General features: G+C 38.5%; 1 protein-coding gene across 8 annotated transcripts in view; it reads right to left on the reverse strand.

Annotated features, from left to right (window-relative positions):
* Positions 1 to 16,042, reverse strand: part of MARCHF8 (membrane associated ring-CH-type finger 8) — a 212,746-nt gene that overhangs the window by 105,530 nt on the left and 91,174 nt on the right. The gene's annotated exons all lie outside the window — the stretch shown is intronic.

Raw genomic sequence — 16,042 nt, forward strand, 5'->3', positions numbered from 1 at the left:
AGACAAAAAAGCAAGAAGAAAATTATATGTAGTGAGCTACCATTCAGCTAAGATGGGATTAGGAGGCAGAAACTATACGTGTGTGCACATGCATGGATGTGCGCGCGCGCGCACACACACACACTCTTGCTCATATGTTTTAAATGGAACGTAGGGAAGAAAAATAGAGGGAACCACAATCAGAGCTAGACTTTTCTGATTCTCCCTTGTTTTACACATTTAGCTCTGGAACCATGTACATGTTTTCCATAATTACTTGTTTAAAAAATAATTGAAAAACTATCATCTCTAAAATTCAAGAGCAACATGAAATGAACCTAAATATTTATTGAATTAGTGGTACAATCATACAAAAAGGAATTATTTCAAATGACTTAAAATAGTTTTACCAGACATCCCTAGAGGAATCTATCCTAAAAATGAAAAGAATTTGGGAAAGTGCTTTTAATTCTTAAACTATTTTCAGTAATCATATTGTTAGTAGTAACACTGATAAGTAATGGTATCAATATGATTTAGAACCAAAATTTTTACCATGAGACAAATATAAAATTAAAGAAATTCAACAAAATCATCTATTCCTAAGTTTATACTGGAAAAATCAGTATGAAACTCATAAAATATTTTACCTTAAAAACAATGTATTTCCTAGCCCCATCCTCTGCAAAGGCCTAGAAGTAACAACCAATCTGTAGTTTCCAGACTGTGGTCACTAAATACAATTTCCCTCTGAAAGGAACCAGAGCTGGTTGAAGAAAGGGATAATTCCAGATCTATGGCTGTTAATGTACAAGATGAACCTGGACATCTTGTCACACAAGAAAGCAAGAAGCCATCAGAGGCACTCATGCCAAAATGACCCAGGAGCTAATGTAAAGGCACTCCCGTTGGCCAAAGAAGGGACAATTTGGGCCAGGTGCAGTGGCACATGCCTGTAATCTCAGCATTTTGGGAGGCCAAGGCAGGTGAATCACATGAGGTCAGGAATTCGAGACCAGCCTGACCAAAATGGAAAAACCCCATCTCTAGTAAAAATACAAAATTAGGGCCGGGTGTGGTGGCCCATGCCTGTAATCCCAGTACTCTGGAAGGCCAAGGTGGGCGGATTGTCTGAGGTCAGGCATTCAAGACCAGCCTGGCCAACGTGATGAAACCCCGTATCTATTAAAAATACAAAAATTAGCCAGGCGTGGTGGTGCACGCCTGTTGTCCCAGCTACTTGGGAGGCTGAGGCAAGAGAATCGCTTGAACCCAGAGGTGGAGGCTGCAGTGAGCCGAGACTGCGCCACTGCATTCCAGCCTGGGCAACAGAGTAAGACTCTGTCTCAAAAAAAAAAAAAAAATACAAAATACAAAATTAGGTGGGCATGGTAGTGCATGCCTGTAATCCCAGCTACTCAGGAAGCTGAGGGAGGAGAACTGATCGAACCTGGGAGGTAGAGGTTGCAGTGAGCTGAGATCATGCCATTGCACTCCAGTCTGAGCAACAAGAGTGAAATTCGGTCTCAAAAAAAAAACGGGACCATTTGATCATTAATAAGAACAACTGCGGCCTGCAGCTGGGTACACTGGTTTGTGCCTTATAGTCCCAGCTACCAGGGAGGGTAAGGAGAGAAGATCACTTGAGACCAGCCTGGGCAACATAGTGAGACCCTGTCATTAATTAATTTAACTCATTAAAGAATAACTGCAATTAACTTAAGAAATCATCAAACTTAATATTAAATTCACATGTTGGCAGGGTGTGATGACTCACGCCTGTAATCTCAGTACTTTGGGAGGCTGAGGTGGGAAAATCTCTTGAGGCCAGAAGTGTAAGACCAGACTAGGCAACACAGTGAGATTCCATCTCTCCTAAAATGATTTCTTTTTTAATTAGCTGTGTTTGGTGGTGCATGCCTGTGGTCCCACAGCTACTTGGGAGGCTGAGGCAGGAGGATCACTTGAGCCCAGGAGGTTGAGGCTGCAATGAGCCATGATTACACCACTGCACTCCAGCATGAGGGACATTGCAAGACCCTGTCTCAAAAAAAAAAAAAAAGAAAAGAGCATCTGTTTATAATGATATTTTTTTAAATAAAGGAAAAAACACTGGTCATTTTTGGAAATGCTAGGGACCCTCCAAGAGTTATAAGTAAAGAGAAAGAGTCACTCATTTAACCTGACTTCCCTGTATAAGTTATACCTCTGGGTAACTGAATAGTTTGTAAAAAGAAACTTCTCTATAGTAGTATTCCAGCAAATAAATGAAAAAGGAATGATGCAACATCAAGAATTGCAACATCTTGCATGCCCATGATTAAATAATGGATCCAAGTGAAGAATAAGTGGTCACTACTGTTTCAAAGCAAAAAAGTCATTCCGCAAAATTCATATATAATAGTATGAGCAAGCGCACAAGATAAACGACATGATTTTTTCAGTAAATAACATTTCAAGAACAAAGAAAATAAGGAAAACCTATAGCTTAAAAGATATTAAAGAAAACCTATCAACTGAATGTAATGTGTAGATCTTGTTTAGATCCTGATGCAAAAAATCACAGTGCACACAAACACATACACAAAATTGTGAAATAACTCTGGGATGATAGTGGTATTGTGTGATTTGTTCTAAGAAAAACAGCCCTTATCTTTCACTGAAACTACTAACATATTTACAGATAAAATGAAAAGAACAAGAATGTACCCTCAAAAATGGACTGGGAGAGGAATATAAAGAAACAAAAGAGGCTTTGATGGATGCCAGCTAGTGACAGGCACAAGGCGATTCACTGTATTCCTTCTTTACTTCTGTGTATGTTTTAAATTCTCCATAATAAAAGTTTTGAAAATTTGATGTATGACTGTACGTCTGTATGCTTTAATAATAAAATGGTAATGGCATACAAAATATTTCAGGATTTCCTGCTTTAAGTACAAATGGCTTCTCCAGTTCTTTCTGCAAGAAGCATCTAGGGGTCATGTCCCTTATTTCTCTGAATTATCAACTAAAAGCACAGGGCCTGCTACACAGGAAGTGCTCAATAAATGTTAAATGAATGAATTCTGTTTGCTATACTTCTCTACTCTGCTAAACTTTCCAAAACCCTAATCTATTGATCCAATTTGTAGTAAAGGACGAGTAAATAGAACCAAGTATTAAAAAGATAAAAAATCCAAAACCCTGTACTTAAGCTTTTAAGTCTATGTTCCATAAAAAAAAAATGCTTGTTTTTTCTTGTGGTAAAAAACACAAAACATAAAATTTATCAAATTAACTATCTGTAAGTGTAGAGCATTCAATATTGTGAGACAGATATCCAGAATTTTTTTCATCTTGCAAAACTAAAACTATAACCATTAAACAACAAAAGGTGCTTATTCTTTTTTTTTCTGAGACTGAGTTTCACTCTTGATGCCTGGGCTAGAGTGCAATGGCACAATCTCAGCTCAATGCAACCTCCACCTCCTGGGTTCAAGCAATTCTCCTTGCTTCAGCCTCCCGAGTAGCTGAGATTACAGGTGTGTGCCACCACACCCAGTTAATTTTTCTATTTTTAGTAGAGATGGGGTTTCGCCATGTTGGCCAGGCTGGTCTTGAACTCCTGACCTCAGGTGATCCACCCGCCTCGGCCTCCCAAAGTGCTTGGATTACAGGTGTGAGACACCACGCCTGGCCCAAAAGGTGTTTATTCTTAATACTTCCTACCCATTGTCTACTCTATCCTACACAGACCTCTAGCTACCACAAGCATTCAAAGTATTATTTTCTGACAATATACATTGTGGATCACCAGCACAATAACATCAAATGGAAAACAACCAGTCCTTAAAGAAAATAGGAAAGGTCTGAAGTCTGACTGTAAACAGAAGACTATATGACCTCCTGTGAGGAGGAAAGGAAGATAGGGCTGGAATGTGGTTTCAGGGTCACTCTAAATGGAAGGGAGGAACCAAGACAGGAAGAGGCAGGCCCACAGCTAAGAGGAGGCTGCATGGGCTGCAGAACGACTCATTCCATGTCTGCATTTAACAAAGGCTTATCACTGCTTAGGCAGCCCCATAACAATGATGGAAAGGCCTCTGGTAAGCACATAGAATCAAATTAATAGGGGCCTTAGGTCAGGTACCTAGAGAAGCAATATGCAAATCTCGAATTCAACAGACTTTTAGTTAAATATGCTTATGCAGGTCTACAAAAAAAATGACTTGGCTATAAATTTGGTAGTAACTTAGTATATTATGTAAGAAATATCGGTGATCAGTATCAGTGACCAGTGATCACTGATATTTTTCAATGTGTTACTAGAGTTCTAATTATCTTTGGTAATAGATGAACTCTTAGTCAATCACTTCTTTTTCAAAAATCACTTTCATACATTATTCTTCAGAAGCATGACTCCCAGCCTGAGTCTGCACTGGGACAACTCCAGGAAAGACAGATTTTGTACATGACTGAGGATACTAGCAGGGTCAAGGCAGACAACGACCTGTTTACCAAAAGCACCTAGAAATCTCCAGGGGGGCAGGGATCTTGGGGAATGGGCACTCATTCTACAGCAAGAGTCCAGGTTTAATCTAAAGAAAGCCACAGACCATGAGAACAGAGTAGTGGCTTGGAGGACAACATGGTATCTGTCATTCACACTATCCTACATAAAAGCAAGGGATGACAGAGTGGTATTGTCTGACTCATGCTAAGAAAAACAATCAAATTAAAGACATTCTCAACAGGCTCTGAAGAACAGTAAAACTTCAAGGAATCAGCAGCATGGAAAGCAGCAGCTGTTAGACACAGGACTGACAGCAGCATGGGTAATAAGGAACATCCTGATGGCCACAGCCATGACAGTTGCCCTATCAACACAATGACCTTTGCACTACAACAGTGGCTGCACTTCCGGTGCCAGGCACAAGGTAGTAGCTCTCAGTTCTGCCTCCAGCACTAGCAGGCTGTGTGTACATACAAATACACATATGTATATCTATGTGTAACACCCAGCTACTAACGGTCAGACCGGAGAGCACGCGGAGAGAAAATGGGAGTAGAAGTACAAACGATCTTTCACCTTTTCAATATTTTCAATATTAACTGATTTTTTTTATAATTATGTAGTACCACAAATCAAACTTCTATTTTGAATAAAATAGAACACGTCGAGGCCTAAAGGGAAGAAATATGTAGTAAAATCAGAAAAATTTAATATAGAATTTATAATAAAGTTCCACTTGTGCTTTGACAATTCTTGCCTTTTAAACCGAGTAATATTCCAAGTAAATACATCTTTAAAAAAAGAAAAGGTATAGTTTAAAATGTAGTAATTTAGGCCAATTTCAATTATTCAGGAGGAATATGAATTTTAGGAAAGGAATGAATAACTTTAGCCCTGTCATCATCCAGAAATTAGAAGTTAGTAAACATACTGTAAATTTAACCTGCCTGTATGCTTTTCAACGTAGGGCTCTGGGTAAGAATGAACGCCATAACAAATGTGAAAATCACTTGTAAACTATACAGTGGTATGTATATAGATGATAGTTAAGTGTCTACCATCACAAATGTGCTATAATTTTTTGATCTGACTTTATAATACAGAACACAATATAATGAATTTTTAAGAAATATAATGGTCCCTAAGGGCTTTTTTTTTTTTTTTTTTTTTTGAGATGGAGTCTCACTCTGTTGCCCAGGCTGGACAGCAGTGACACAATCTCGGCTCACTGAAACCTCTGCCTCCCAGGTTCAAGCGATTCTCCGGCCTCAGCCTCCTGAGTAGCTGAGATTATAGGCATGCGCCACCACGTCCAGCTAATTTTTGTATTTTTTAGTAGAGATGGGGTTTCATTGGCCGTTTCTTATGTTACTAACTCATACACATAAGAATTTGTTTTCATTTAATTGAAGATGCTCTTATGTATACTGATATTTCAATAAACATGAACATTAAATCTTTGAGATTAAAACCTCCATAAATATAACTGGAAACCTGCATTTCCTTCTTGGCTAGAAACCCATAAACAAAAAAAAATTCCAAGTGTGCATTAGACTCATAATGGTTTTCACACAAGAATGAATGGTATAAAAATTTTTAATTCACCAAACATCTTTCTGCAACTGGGTTGTTCATTTTCTAAGTTAGAGGCCTTTTATTTTTATAACCTTTGTGGCTTCAAAAATAATTTTAAATACCTTAGAAGTATACACCCTAAGTATACATCACAGTACCCTTCCAAGGGAGGGGGCCTTGGCAGTGAGATTTGAACACAGAATCCTTCCTCCCCTCAACACAGAGACAGGCAGCTGCTCCAAGGATAGCCAATCTGTTGGCTGGGGAAGAGGCTAGTTAGGCAAGCTGGCAAATTAGGCACTAAAAGGGAGGTGAAGCTGAAAGAATACATGGAGTGAAGGAAGATCCTCAAAGATTCACAAGCAAGGATGAGGTGAGAGGGAGCTGAGAACCAGAAAAACGAGATATGAAATAGAGAAAAAATAATGTGAACATGAGGAAGCCTTCTGGTTGTAGAAGACAGGTCAGAGTGGTAGGAACAATTGTAGAAAGATGCAAACTTTCTTGGAAGGCCAGGAGGTTTTACAAAAGCTTTGGAAAACGATTTGGCTGAGGGCAGCCAGACTCTCTTATCCAGTGCCTGAAAGCTTAGGTTAGACAACAAGGGGATGTAAATAAACTGATTTAGATAAGTTAGTTTACTTAGGCCTCGGAACCTGGCCTTTAATCATCCTCACACAGGACTACTCTCTCCAGGGAGGGCGACCATGTTGATTACCCACAAGTGTGTTGACTCAAAGCCATTGTTATTAAATCTGTGCTGAATAAATACCCGCAGTGCCAGCCCCCCACGGCCGAGGCTGCTGACTTTTTACAGCACCCTTCTCAAGGGTCTGTGAGCGGCCCAGTCCCCTAGCCCGCTCCCCTAGCCCGTTCTTTCACTGGATACCTGCGTGTGAGTGCATTTTTCATCCATCGTTCAGCCAGGGTCTGCGGGTCAGACCCAGCATCTGGCCTCCTAGGAAGAGTGTAGCAGACATGAAGAGAACAGCAGAAATGCAATGAGCAGTAAGTGCAGCTGTTCCCTAGAACTGTGTTGGATCCTGACAGCTATTCAGCTCCAGTTTCCTTGTGATCTGAAAATAAACGCTTTATTCTTAAAGAACACTGATGTGAGTTTCTGTTCCTTAAAGTCAAAAAAGCCTCATGTAAGATACATACAAGGATAAAATGTATTTAAATATGCAAGGGAAATAAGGCAAAGAGAAAAAGGAGTATGAAAAAGGTAACAGTCCCTTCCCAGTTCTTTATGATAAAACCATGTCATCTCCATACACAGGAAAAGAATTTCAGTTCTCTATGATGGCAGGGCACTTGTCTAGTGCATTCAAATACGGTAATAACAAAATATGTCAAAAAAAGGAACGAAAATAAATCTGGAAAAATACGCTTACAATAAAAAGATTACCATATACATAGAGAAGTAAATCTCTATGAGCCAGAGCAGGCAGAAAGAACAAATACCAGATACTGCCTTCACTACCATTTCAGATAATGTAATTATGAAACAGACTTTTTTTTTTTTTTTTGAGACAGAGTCTGGCTCTGTCGGCCAGGATGGAATGCAGTGGCATGATCTCGGCTCATTGCAACCTCCGTCTCCTGGGCTCAAGCAATTCTTCTGCCTCAGCCTCCCAAGTAGCTGGGATTACAGGCATGTGCCACCACGCCCGGTTAATTTTTGTATTTTTAGTAGAGACGGGGTTTCACCATGTTGGCCAGGCTGGTCTTGAACTCCTGACCTCAGGTAATCCACCCACCTCAGCCTCACAAAGTGCTGGCATTACAGGCGTGAGTCACCACACTCAGCCAAAACAAATTATTAAATAACAAATTATGTAAATAAAGAAATTTTTAAATGAACACACAACAAAGTACTAAGAACAGCCAGTTTGAAACAATAAAACATTGCTTTCACAAATTAAAAATCTAAGTATTAAAATGAAAACCAAATGAGTTAATTAAACAGCGTATTAGTCACAGCTAAAGACAGATTACCAAACTACATGCCAAATTGGAAGAAATTACCCAGAGTTAGGGAAATAAAAAATACTAAAGAGATTAAGGGATATTGAGAATAGACTGAGATGGACTCATGCATGACTAACTTGAGTCCTAGTGGGAAACAATACAGAGAATAGAAGAGAAGCAATACATGAAGAGGTAAGGGCTGAGAATTTTCAAAAACAAATAAAAGACTCAAATCTAGATTTAAGAAGCACAACGTACACCTACCAATATAAGCAAAAAGAAATCCACCCCTAGACTCATAGGCATTGTGGTAAATCGCAAAATAAAGCCAAAGAAAATATTTTAAAGCACAGAGAGCAAAGACAGACTACTACAATTAGCTCTGACTATAGAATTCTCACCAGTAACAAGCCAGCAGACAGTAGAATATTATCTTCGAACTATCAAGGAAACTTGTCAAGTGCCATCATATGCACAGCAAAACTATCCTTCAAGAACAAAGATGAAATCAAGATATTCCCAGCTAAATAACAGAGTTTATGACCAGCAGATGATCACCAAAGAAACCTCGTGCTAAGTTTATTTAAAGAAAAAAAAGAAAGAAACTTCAGGCCGGGCGCGGTGGCTCACGCCTGTAATCCCAGCACTTTGGGAGGCTGAGGCCAGTGGATCACGAGGTCAGGAGATCGAGACCATCCTGGCTAACACGGTGAAACCGCGTCTCCACTAAAAATACAAAAAATCAGCTGGGCGTGGTGGCAGGCGCCTATAAGCCCAGCTACTCGGGAGGCTGAGGCAGGAGAATGACGTGAACCCAGGAGGCGGGGGTTGCAGTGAGCCGAGATCGTGCCACTGCACTCCAGCCTGGGGGACAGAGTGAGACTCTGTCTCAAAAAAAAAAAAAAGAAAGAAACTTCAAAAGAATATACTGTAGAAAAATGGAAAATGAGCTCAGAATGGAGATCTGAGATGTCAGATGAAATGACGTTCAAGTATTAAACACGTAAGTACCTGTCAGCAAACATTCCCTACGCTAAAAATAACAATAGTTAATAACAACTGTTTAAACAACAGTGAGAAAATAAAAATCTCAAAAATTAGTGTTTAAGCTAAGGGCATGAGGAAGGGGAGGTCATTAAAGTACAGTTGACCTTTTGAACAAAATGGGTTTGCACTGTGCAGGCCGACTTATACGTGGGTTTTTTTTTTTTTTAAACCAAACACAGATGAAGGATGCAAAACCCACATATATACAGAAAGTCTCTCTCCCTCCCTCCCTTCCTCTCTCCTTCCCCTTCCTTCCGAGACAGAGTCTCACTCTGCCACCCAGGCTGGAATGCAGTGGCACCATTATAACTCACTGCAGCCTCGAACTCCTGGGCTCAAGCGATCCTACTGCCTCAGCTTCCCAGGTAGCTGGGTCTACAGGCCTGCACCACCACACCTGTCTAATTTTTTTATTTTTTGTTGAGACACTGTCTCACTTTGTTGTCCAGGCTCGTCTCGAGCTCCTGGCCTCAAGCAATCCTCCTGCCTCGGCCTCCCAAAGTGCTAGAATTACAGCCGTGAGCCACTGTGCCCAGCCCCGATTTTTCTTAAAGGCAGGTTCTGTTGGGTCAACAGCAAGATATAAATATATGCAGGCTGTAGTATACACGAGGGTCCTGGAACCAATCCTCTGCATATGTGAGACATGATAAAGTCTTTGTCTTGGCAGGCAATTAAGATAAGGTTCATTCAGCTTTGTTAATTTAACTCTATGATAATATCTCAAGAATAAACCACAAAAAGATTTCCAAACCAATACAGAGGAAAAATACCATAAGAAAAAAATCAAGTGAAAAAATCTTAATTGTATTTTTAAAAAGAACAAAAAAGAAAAGGAGCACAGGAAGTGTAAACAGAAAGCACAAAGTAAAACGGCAAATATTCATTACAAATATATCAATAATCATAATCTATGTAAATGAATTAAACTTGCCAATTAAAAGACAAATAAGATTATTTTATAAAACATAAACTTCAGTTACATATTATTTACATAAGACATACCCAATGAATAGCACAAAAAGTTTAAAATAAGGACTAAAAAGGTTAAGCAAGCACCAGTCAAAAGTAAATGAGAATTACCATATCAGAATAAGGCTTATTTCAGCTGTTACCCACCGAAAGTAAGAGAAAGTTAACAACACATGGTCTTAATGAGGGAACAGGTATGAAATCTCAGCAAAGAAATAAAAAGTGGCCAGGTGTGGTGGCTCATGCCTGTAATCCCAGCACTTCAGGAGGCCATGGTGGGCCGATCACCTGAGGTCAGGAGTTTGAAACCAGCCTGGCCAACATGGTGAAACACTGTCTCTACTAAAAATACAAAAATCAGCCAGATGTGGTGGCAGGCACCTGTAATCCCAACTACTCAGGAGGCTGAGCAGGAGAATCGCTTGAACCTTGGAGGCGGAAGCTGCAGTGAGCCGACTGTGCCACTGCACTCCAGCCTGGGCAACAGAGTAAGACTCCATCTCAAAAAATTTAAAAAAAAAAACAAAAAAAAAAAGTATAAAATAGAAACAAATATAAATTCAAAATCAGAAAAGCTTGAAAATTAAAACAAAAATTTCACTCTATGATCTTAACAGTAGATTGAATATGACACAGTCAATGAACTGGAAAACAAACCAGTAGGAATTATCCACATTGAAAAACAGAAAAAAAGACTGGAGAAAAACGAACAAACTCTCACAAACTTCTGAGATAATATCAATCATTATGACATGTATATAATCAGAAATGCAGGTGGAGGGGAAGAAAGTGAAACTTTAGCAGAGAAAATATCTGAAGATGCAATAACCAAAAACTTCCCAAATTTAACAAAAAATACTGACTTATAAATCCAAAAGACTCAGTGAACACTAAGTAGGATTAATACAAATAGAAATACACCTGAGCACACTGTAGATAAACTGCTGAAAACCAAAAAGAGAAAAATCTTGAAAGTAACTAAGAATAAACAACAATAACAATGACGACAATAACAGTAACACGACGGCCAGCTGATTTTTTTTAATTGGAAAAACAAATCAGGAAGTAATGTAACAACATCTATAATGCTCAAAGAGAACAATCAGCCCAGAACTCCACATGCAGCAAAAACATCCTTCAACAATGAAGACAAAATAAAGACATGGTCCGATAAAAACTAAGGAAATTAATCCCCAGCAAATGATAACATAAAAATTAGGATCCACCAAAAAAAAAAAAAAAAGTACTGGAAGTGTTAAATGTGTGGATAAATATAAAGAACTATCTTTCAATTTATTCTCTTAATTTCTTTAGAAGACACTCACTGACTGTTGAAAGCAATAATAACACTGTATCATGGGGCTTATAATGTAGGTGTACATAAAATATATGACAGTAGGTTGTCACCTCTGTAATCCCAGCACTTTAGGAGGCCAAGGGGGGTGAATCACTTGAGCCTAGGAGTTCAAGACCAGCCTGGGCAACATGGTGAAACCCCAACTCTACAAAAAGCACAAAAATTAACCAGGCATAGTGGCGCATGCCTGTAGTCCCAGTTACTTAGGAAGCTGAGGTGGGAGGATCGCTTGAACCTAGGAGGCGGAGGATACAGTATGCCAAGACTGTGACACTGCACTCCAGCCTGGGCGAGAGAGTAAGACCCTACATCATAAATACAAAAATAAATATAAATATATATGACAACAACAGCACAATGACTGGGTAGGGAATGGAACTGTGTTATTGCAATTCTGACATTTTATGAGAAGTGGTATGTTAATTCTAAGTAGGCAAGGATAAGGATGCAACTGCAAAAAAAAAAAAGGACACCAGAAGACAAACAGTAAACTAGTAGATCTAAACCCAACTACAGTGAATTCTCATTATTCATAGTAGTTATACTCTATAAAGTCATCATGGACACTGAGTTACCAAATATGGAACCACTGCTCTCAGGAAAATAGTATTAAGTCCCCGCAAGCCTCTGGTCCTGCTACCTTAGTCAATTGATCAATACCTAATCTTGTTTTGTATGTGTTTTTGTTTAAAACACTTCATTTAATATCTATTGTTAATTTACTTATATTAAACTCATGGCCAACAGCACTACAATTCTTGTCTGAGTGAAGCTTATCTAATACATGTATTTTCTCCATAGGCACATCACAGCCTCTTGCACTTGGGATCACTAGGTGGCACCTCAGCCCTACATTTGGGGTCATTTTAAGCAGCAAAATCACCCCAATAGAAGTATAAAAATGTGGAAAATGTGGCACTGAACAGACTGGGAAAGAACCCTTTTTAAAATTTCTGTGGGTACACAGTAGGTGTATATATTTATGAGGTACTTTAGATGTTTTGATAGAGGTAAGCAATGTGAAATAAGTACATCATGGAGAATAAGGTATCCATACGCTCAAGAGTTTATCCTCTGAGTTATGAACAATCCAATTATACTCTAAGTTATTTTAAAATGTGCAATTATTATTGACTATAACCACGCTATTGTGCTATCAAATAGTAGGTCTTATTCATTCTTTTTTTTTGTACCCATTAACAATACTACCTTCCCTTCAGCCCCCCACTCCCCTTCCTAGCCTCTGGTAACCACCCTTCTACTCTCTACGTCCATGAGTTCAATTGTTTTGATTTTTAGATTCCACAAATAAGTGAGACCATGCAAGGCTTGTCTTTCTGTGCCTGGCTTATTTCACTTAACATAATGATCTCAAGTTCCATCCATATGGCTGCAAATGACTGGATCTCATTCTTTTTGATGGCTGAATAGTAAGTACTCCACTGTGTACCACATTTTCTTTATCCATTCATCTGTTGATGAACGCTTAGGTTGCTGGCAAATCTTAGCTATTGCAAAGTGCTGCAACAAAAATAGGAGTGCAAGTATCTCTTTGACATATTGATTTCTTTTATGGCGGGGAGGGGTGCATACCTAGCGGTGGGATTACTAGATCATAGGATAGGTCAATTTTTAGTTTTTTGAGGAACCTCCAAACTGTTCTCCATAGTGGTTAATTTCCATTCATACCAACAGTGTATGAGGGTTTCCTTTCCTCCACATCCTCACCAGCATTTATTATTGCCTTTCTCTTGGATATGACATTTTAATTAGGTAAGATGATATCTCATTGTAGTTTTGATTTGCATTTCTCTGATGACTGATGTTGAGCACCTTTTCATATGTCTGTTTGCCACTTGTACTTCTTTTGAGTAATGTCTATTAGAATCTTTTGCCCATTTTTAATTGGATTATTACATTATTTTTTCCTATAGAGTTAGTTGAACTCCTTATATACTCTGGTTATTAAGCCCTTGCCAGCTGGGTAGTTTGCAAATATTTTCTCCCATTCTGTATGTTGTCTCTTCCTTTTGTTGACTGTATCCTTCGCTGTGCAGAAGAAGCTTTTTAACTCGATGTGACCCCATTGTTCATTTTTGCTTTGGTTGCCTACGCTTGTGGGATATTGCTCAAGGCATTTTTGCCCAGAACAATGTCCTGAAGATTTTCCCCAATGTTTCCTTGTAGTAGTTTCATAGTTTGAGGTCTTAGATTTAAGTCTTTAATCCATTATGATTTGATTTTTGTACACAGTAAGAGATAGGGGTCTAGTTTAATTCTTCTGCATATGGATATCCAGTTTTCCTAGCACAATTTATTGAAGAGACTGTCTTTTCCCCAGAGTATGTTCTTGGTACCTTTGTCAAAAATGAGCTCACTGTACATGTGTGGATTTATTTCTGCGTTGTTAGTTCTCTATTCTGTTCCATTGGTCTATGGGTCTGTTTTGATGCCAGTACCATGCTGTTTTGGTTACTGTATCTCCGTAGTATAATTTGAAGTCAGGTAATGTAATTCCTCCAGCCTTGTTCTTTTGCTTAGAACAGCTTTGGCTATTCTGGGTCTTTTGTTGTTCCACAAAAATTTTAGGATTTTTTTTTTCTGTGAAGAATGTCATTCATATTTTGGTAGGATTTGCATTTAATCTATAGACTGCTTTGAGTAGTATGGACACTTTAACAATACTGATTCTTCCAATCCATGAACATGTAATATTTTTCCATTTTTGGGGGTCCTCTTCAATTTCTTGCATCAGTGTTTTATAGTTTTCATTATAGAGAGCTTTCATTTATTTGGTCAATTCCTAGCTGTTTTATTTTATGTGTGGCTTCCAAACGGGATACTTTATTTCTTTTTCACATTGTTCACTGTTGACAAACAGAAATGCTACTGATTTTGGTATGTTAATTTTGTAACCTGCAACTTCACTGAATTTACCAGTTCTAATAGTTTTCTTGTGGAGTCTTTAGGTTTTTCCAAATACAAGATTGTATCATCTGTAAACAAGGATAATTTGACTTCTTCCTTTCCAATCTGGATACCCTTTATATCCTTCTCTTGTCTGACTGCTCTAGCTAGAACTTCTAGTACTGCGTTGAATAGCAGTGGTGACAGTGGGCATCCTTGTCATATTCCCGATCTTGGAGCAGGGGTGTCCAATTTTTGGTTTCCCTGGACCACACTGGAAGAATTGTCTTGAACCACACATAAAATATACTAACACTAGGCCAGGTGCGGTGGCTCACACCTGTAATCTTAGCACTTTGGGAGGCTGAGGCAGGCAGATCACAAGGTCAAGAGATCGTGACCATCCTGGGCAACATGGTGAAACTCCATCTCTACTAAAAATACAAAAATTAGCTGCATGTGGTGGCGTGCACCTGTAATCCCAGCTATTCAGGAGGCTGAAGCAGGAGAATCACTTGAACCAGGGAGGCGGAGATTGTAGTGAGCTGAGATCGCACCACTGCACTCCAGCCTGGTGACAGAGCAAGACTGCCTCTCAAAAAAAAAAAAAAAAAAAATACACTAACACTAATGACAGCTGATGAGCTTTAAAAAAAAATTGCAAAAAAAAAAAAAATGTTTTAACAAAGTTTACAAATTTGTATTGGACCATATGCGGCCCTTGAGCCATGGATTGGACAAACTTGCCTTAGAGGAAAGGCTTTCAGTTTTTCCCCATTCAGTATTATACTAGCTGTGAGTATGTCATATATGGCTTTAATTATGTTGAGGTATGTTCCTCCTATCCCCAGTTTTTTTAGGGTTTTTCAACATAGAGATGTTACATTTCATCAAATGTTTTTTCAGCACTAATTGAAATGATCACACGGTTTTCATCTCATCTGTTGATATGATGTACCATACAAACTGATTTGCATATGCTGAAGCATCCTTACATCCCAGGGATAAATCCCACTTGGTCATGTTGAATGATCTTTCTAATAATGTATTGCTCAATTTAGTTTGCTAGTATTTCGCTGAGGACTTTTGTCTCAATATTCAGAGATATTGGCCTGCAGTTTTCTTTTCTTGATGTGTGGAAAAGGACCTTTGTTTTTCAAAGTATGAGAGCTGAAACACGAAGGCAGAATGTCACCTTATTTGACCTCAGTTGGGAAAAATGTGTCAAGATAACTCAAATTTTTCGCTACTCTGTGCATGTCTGTGAATGACTACAGGAACACTTCAAGTATTGATTTAGGGGTTACAAATAAATTTTGTAATTTTCACATGTATGGAATCCTCAAATAATGAGGATCAATTGTGTATCATTAAGGAGACTAAATAAATATTCCAATTAAAATGTAGCTTTTTTTCAGATTGGGGAGAAGAAAAAAACAAGACCCAATTATGTCTACAAGAGATACATTTTAAATATAAAGACACGGGTTAAAATTAAGAGGATGGAAAGATAAACCACACAGCACTAATAACAGAGTGAAAAAGCACAACACTTTCCACAACTGACACAAGATAAAACTTTTAAAATCTAAACAGCCATATATCTATTAAGTAAGTTAAAATGGTTAGCCTACCCTTTTACAAAAAGAAAACTCAAAACTCAGATGGTTTCACTGGTGAAGTCTATCAGACACATGTGGAAGAAAATAAAGGAGTAAACAATTCCCAACTCATTTAGA

This window comes from Chlorocebus sabaeus, chromosome 9, assembly GCF_047675955.1.
Source record: "Chlorocebus sabaeus isolate Y175 chromosome 9, mChlSab1.0.hap1, whole genome shotgun sequence".
NCBI classification, from domain to species: Eukaryota; Metazoa; Chordata; class Mammalia; order Primates; family Cercopithecidae; genus Chlorocebus; species Chlorocebus sabaeus.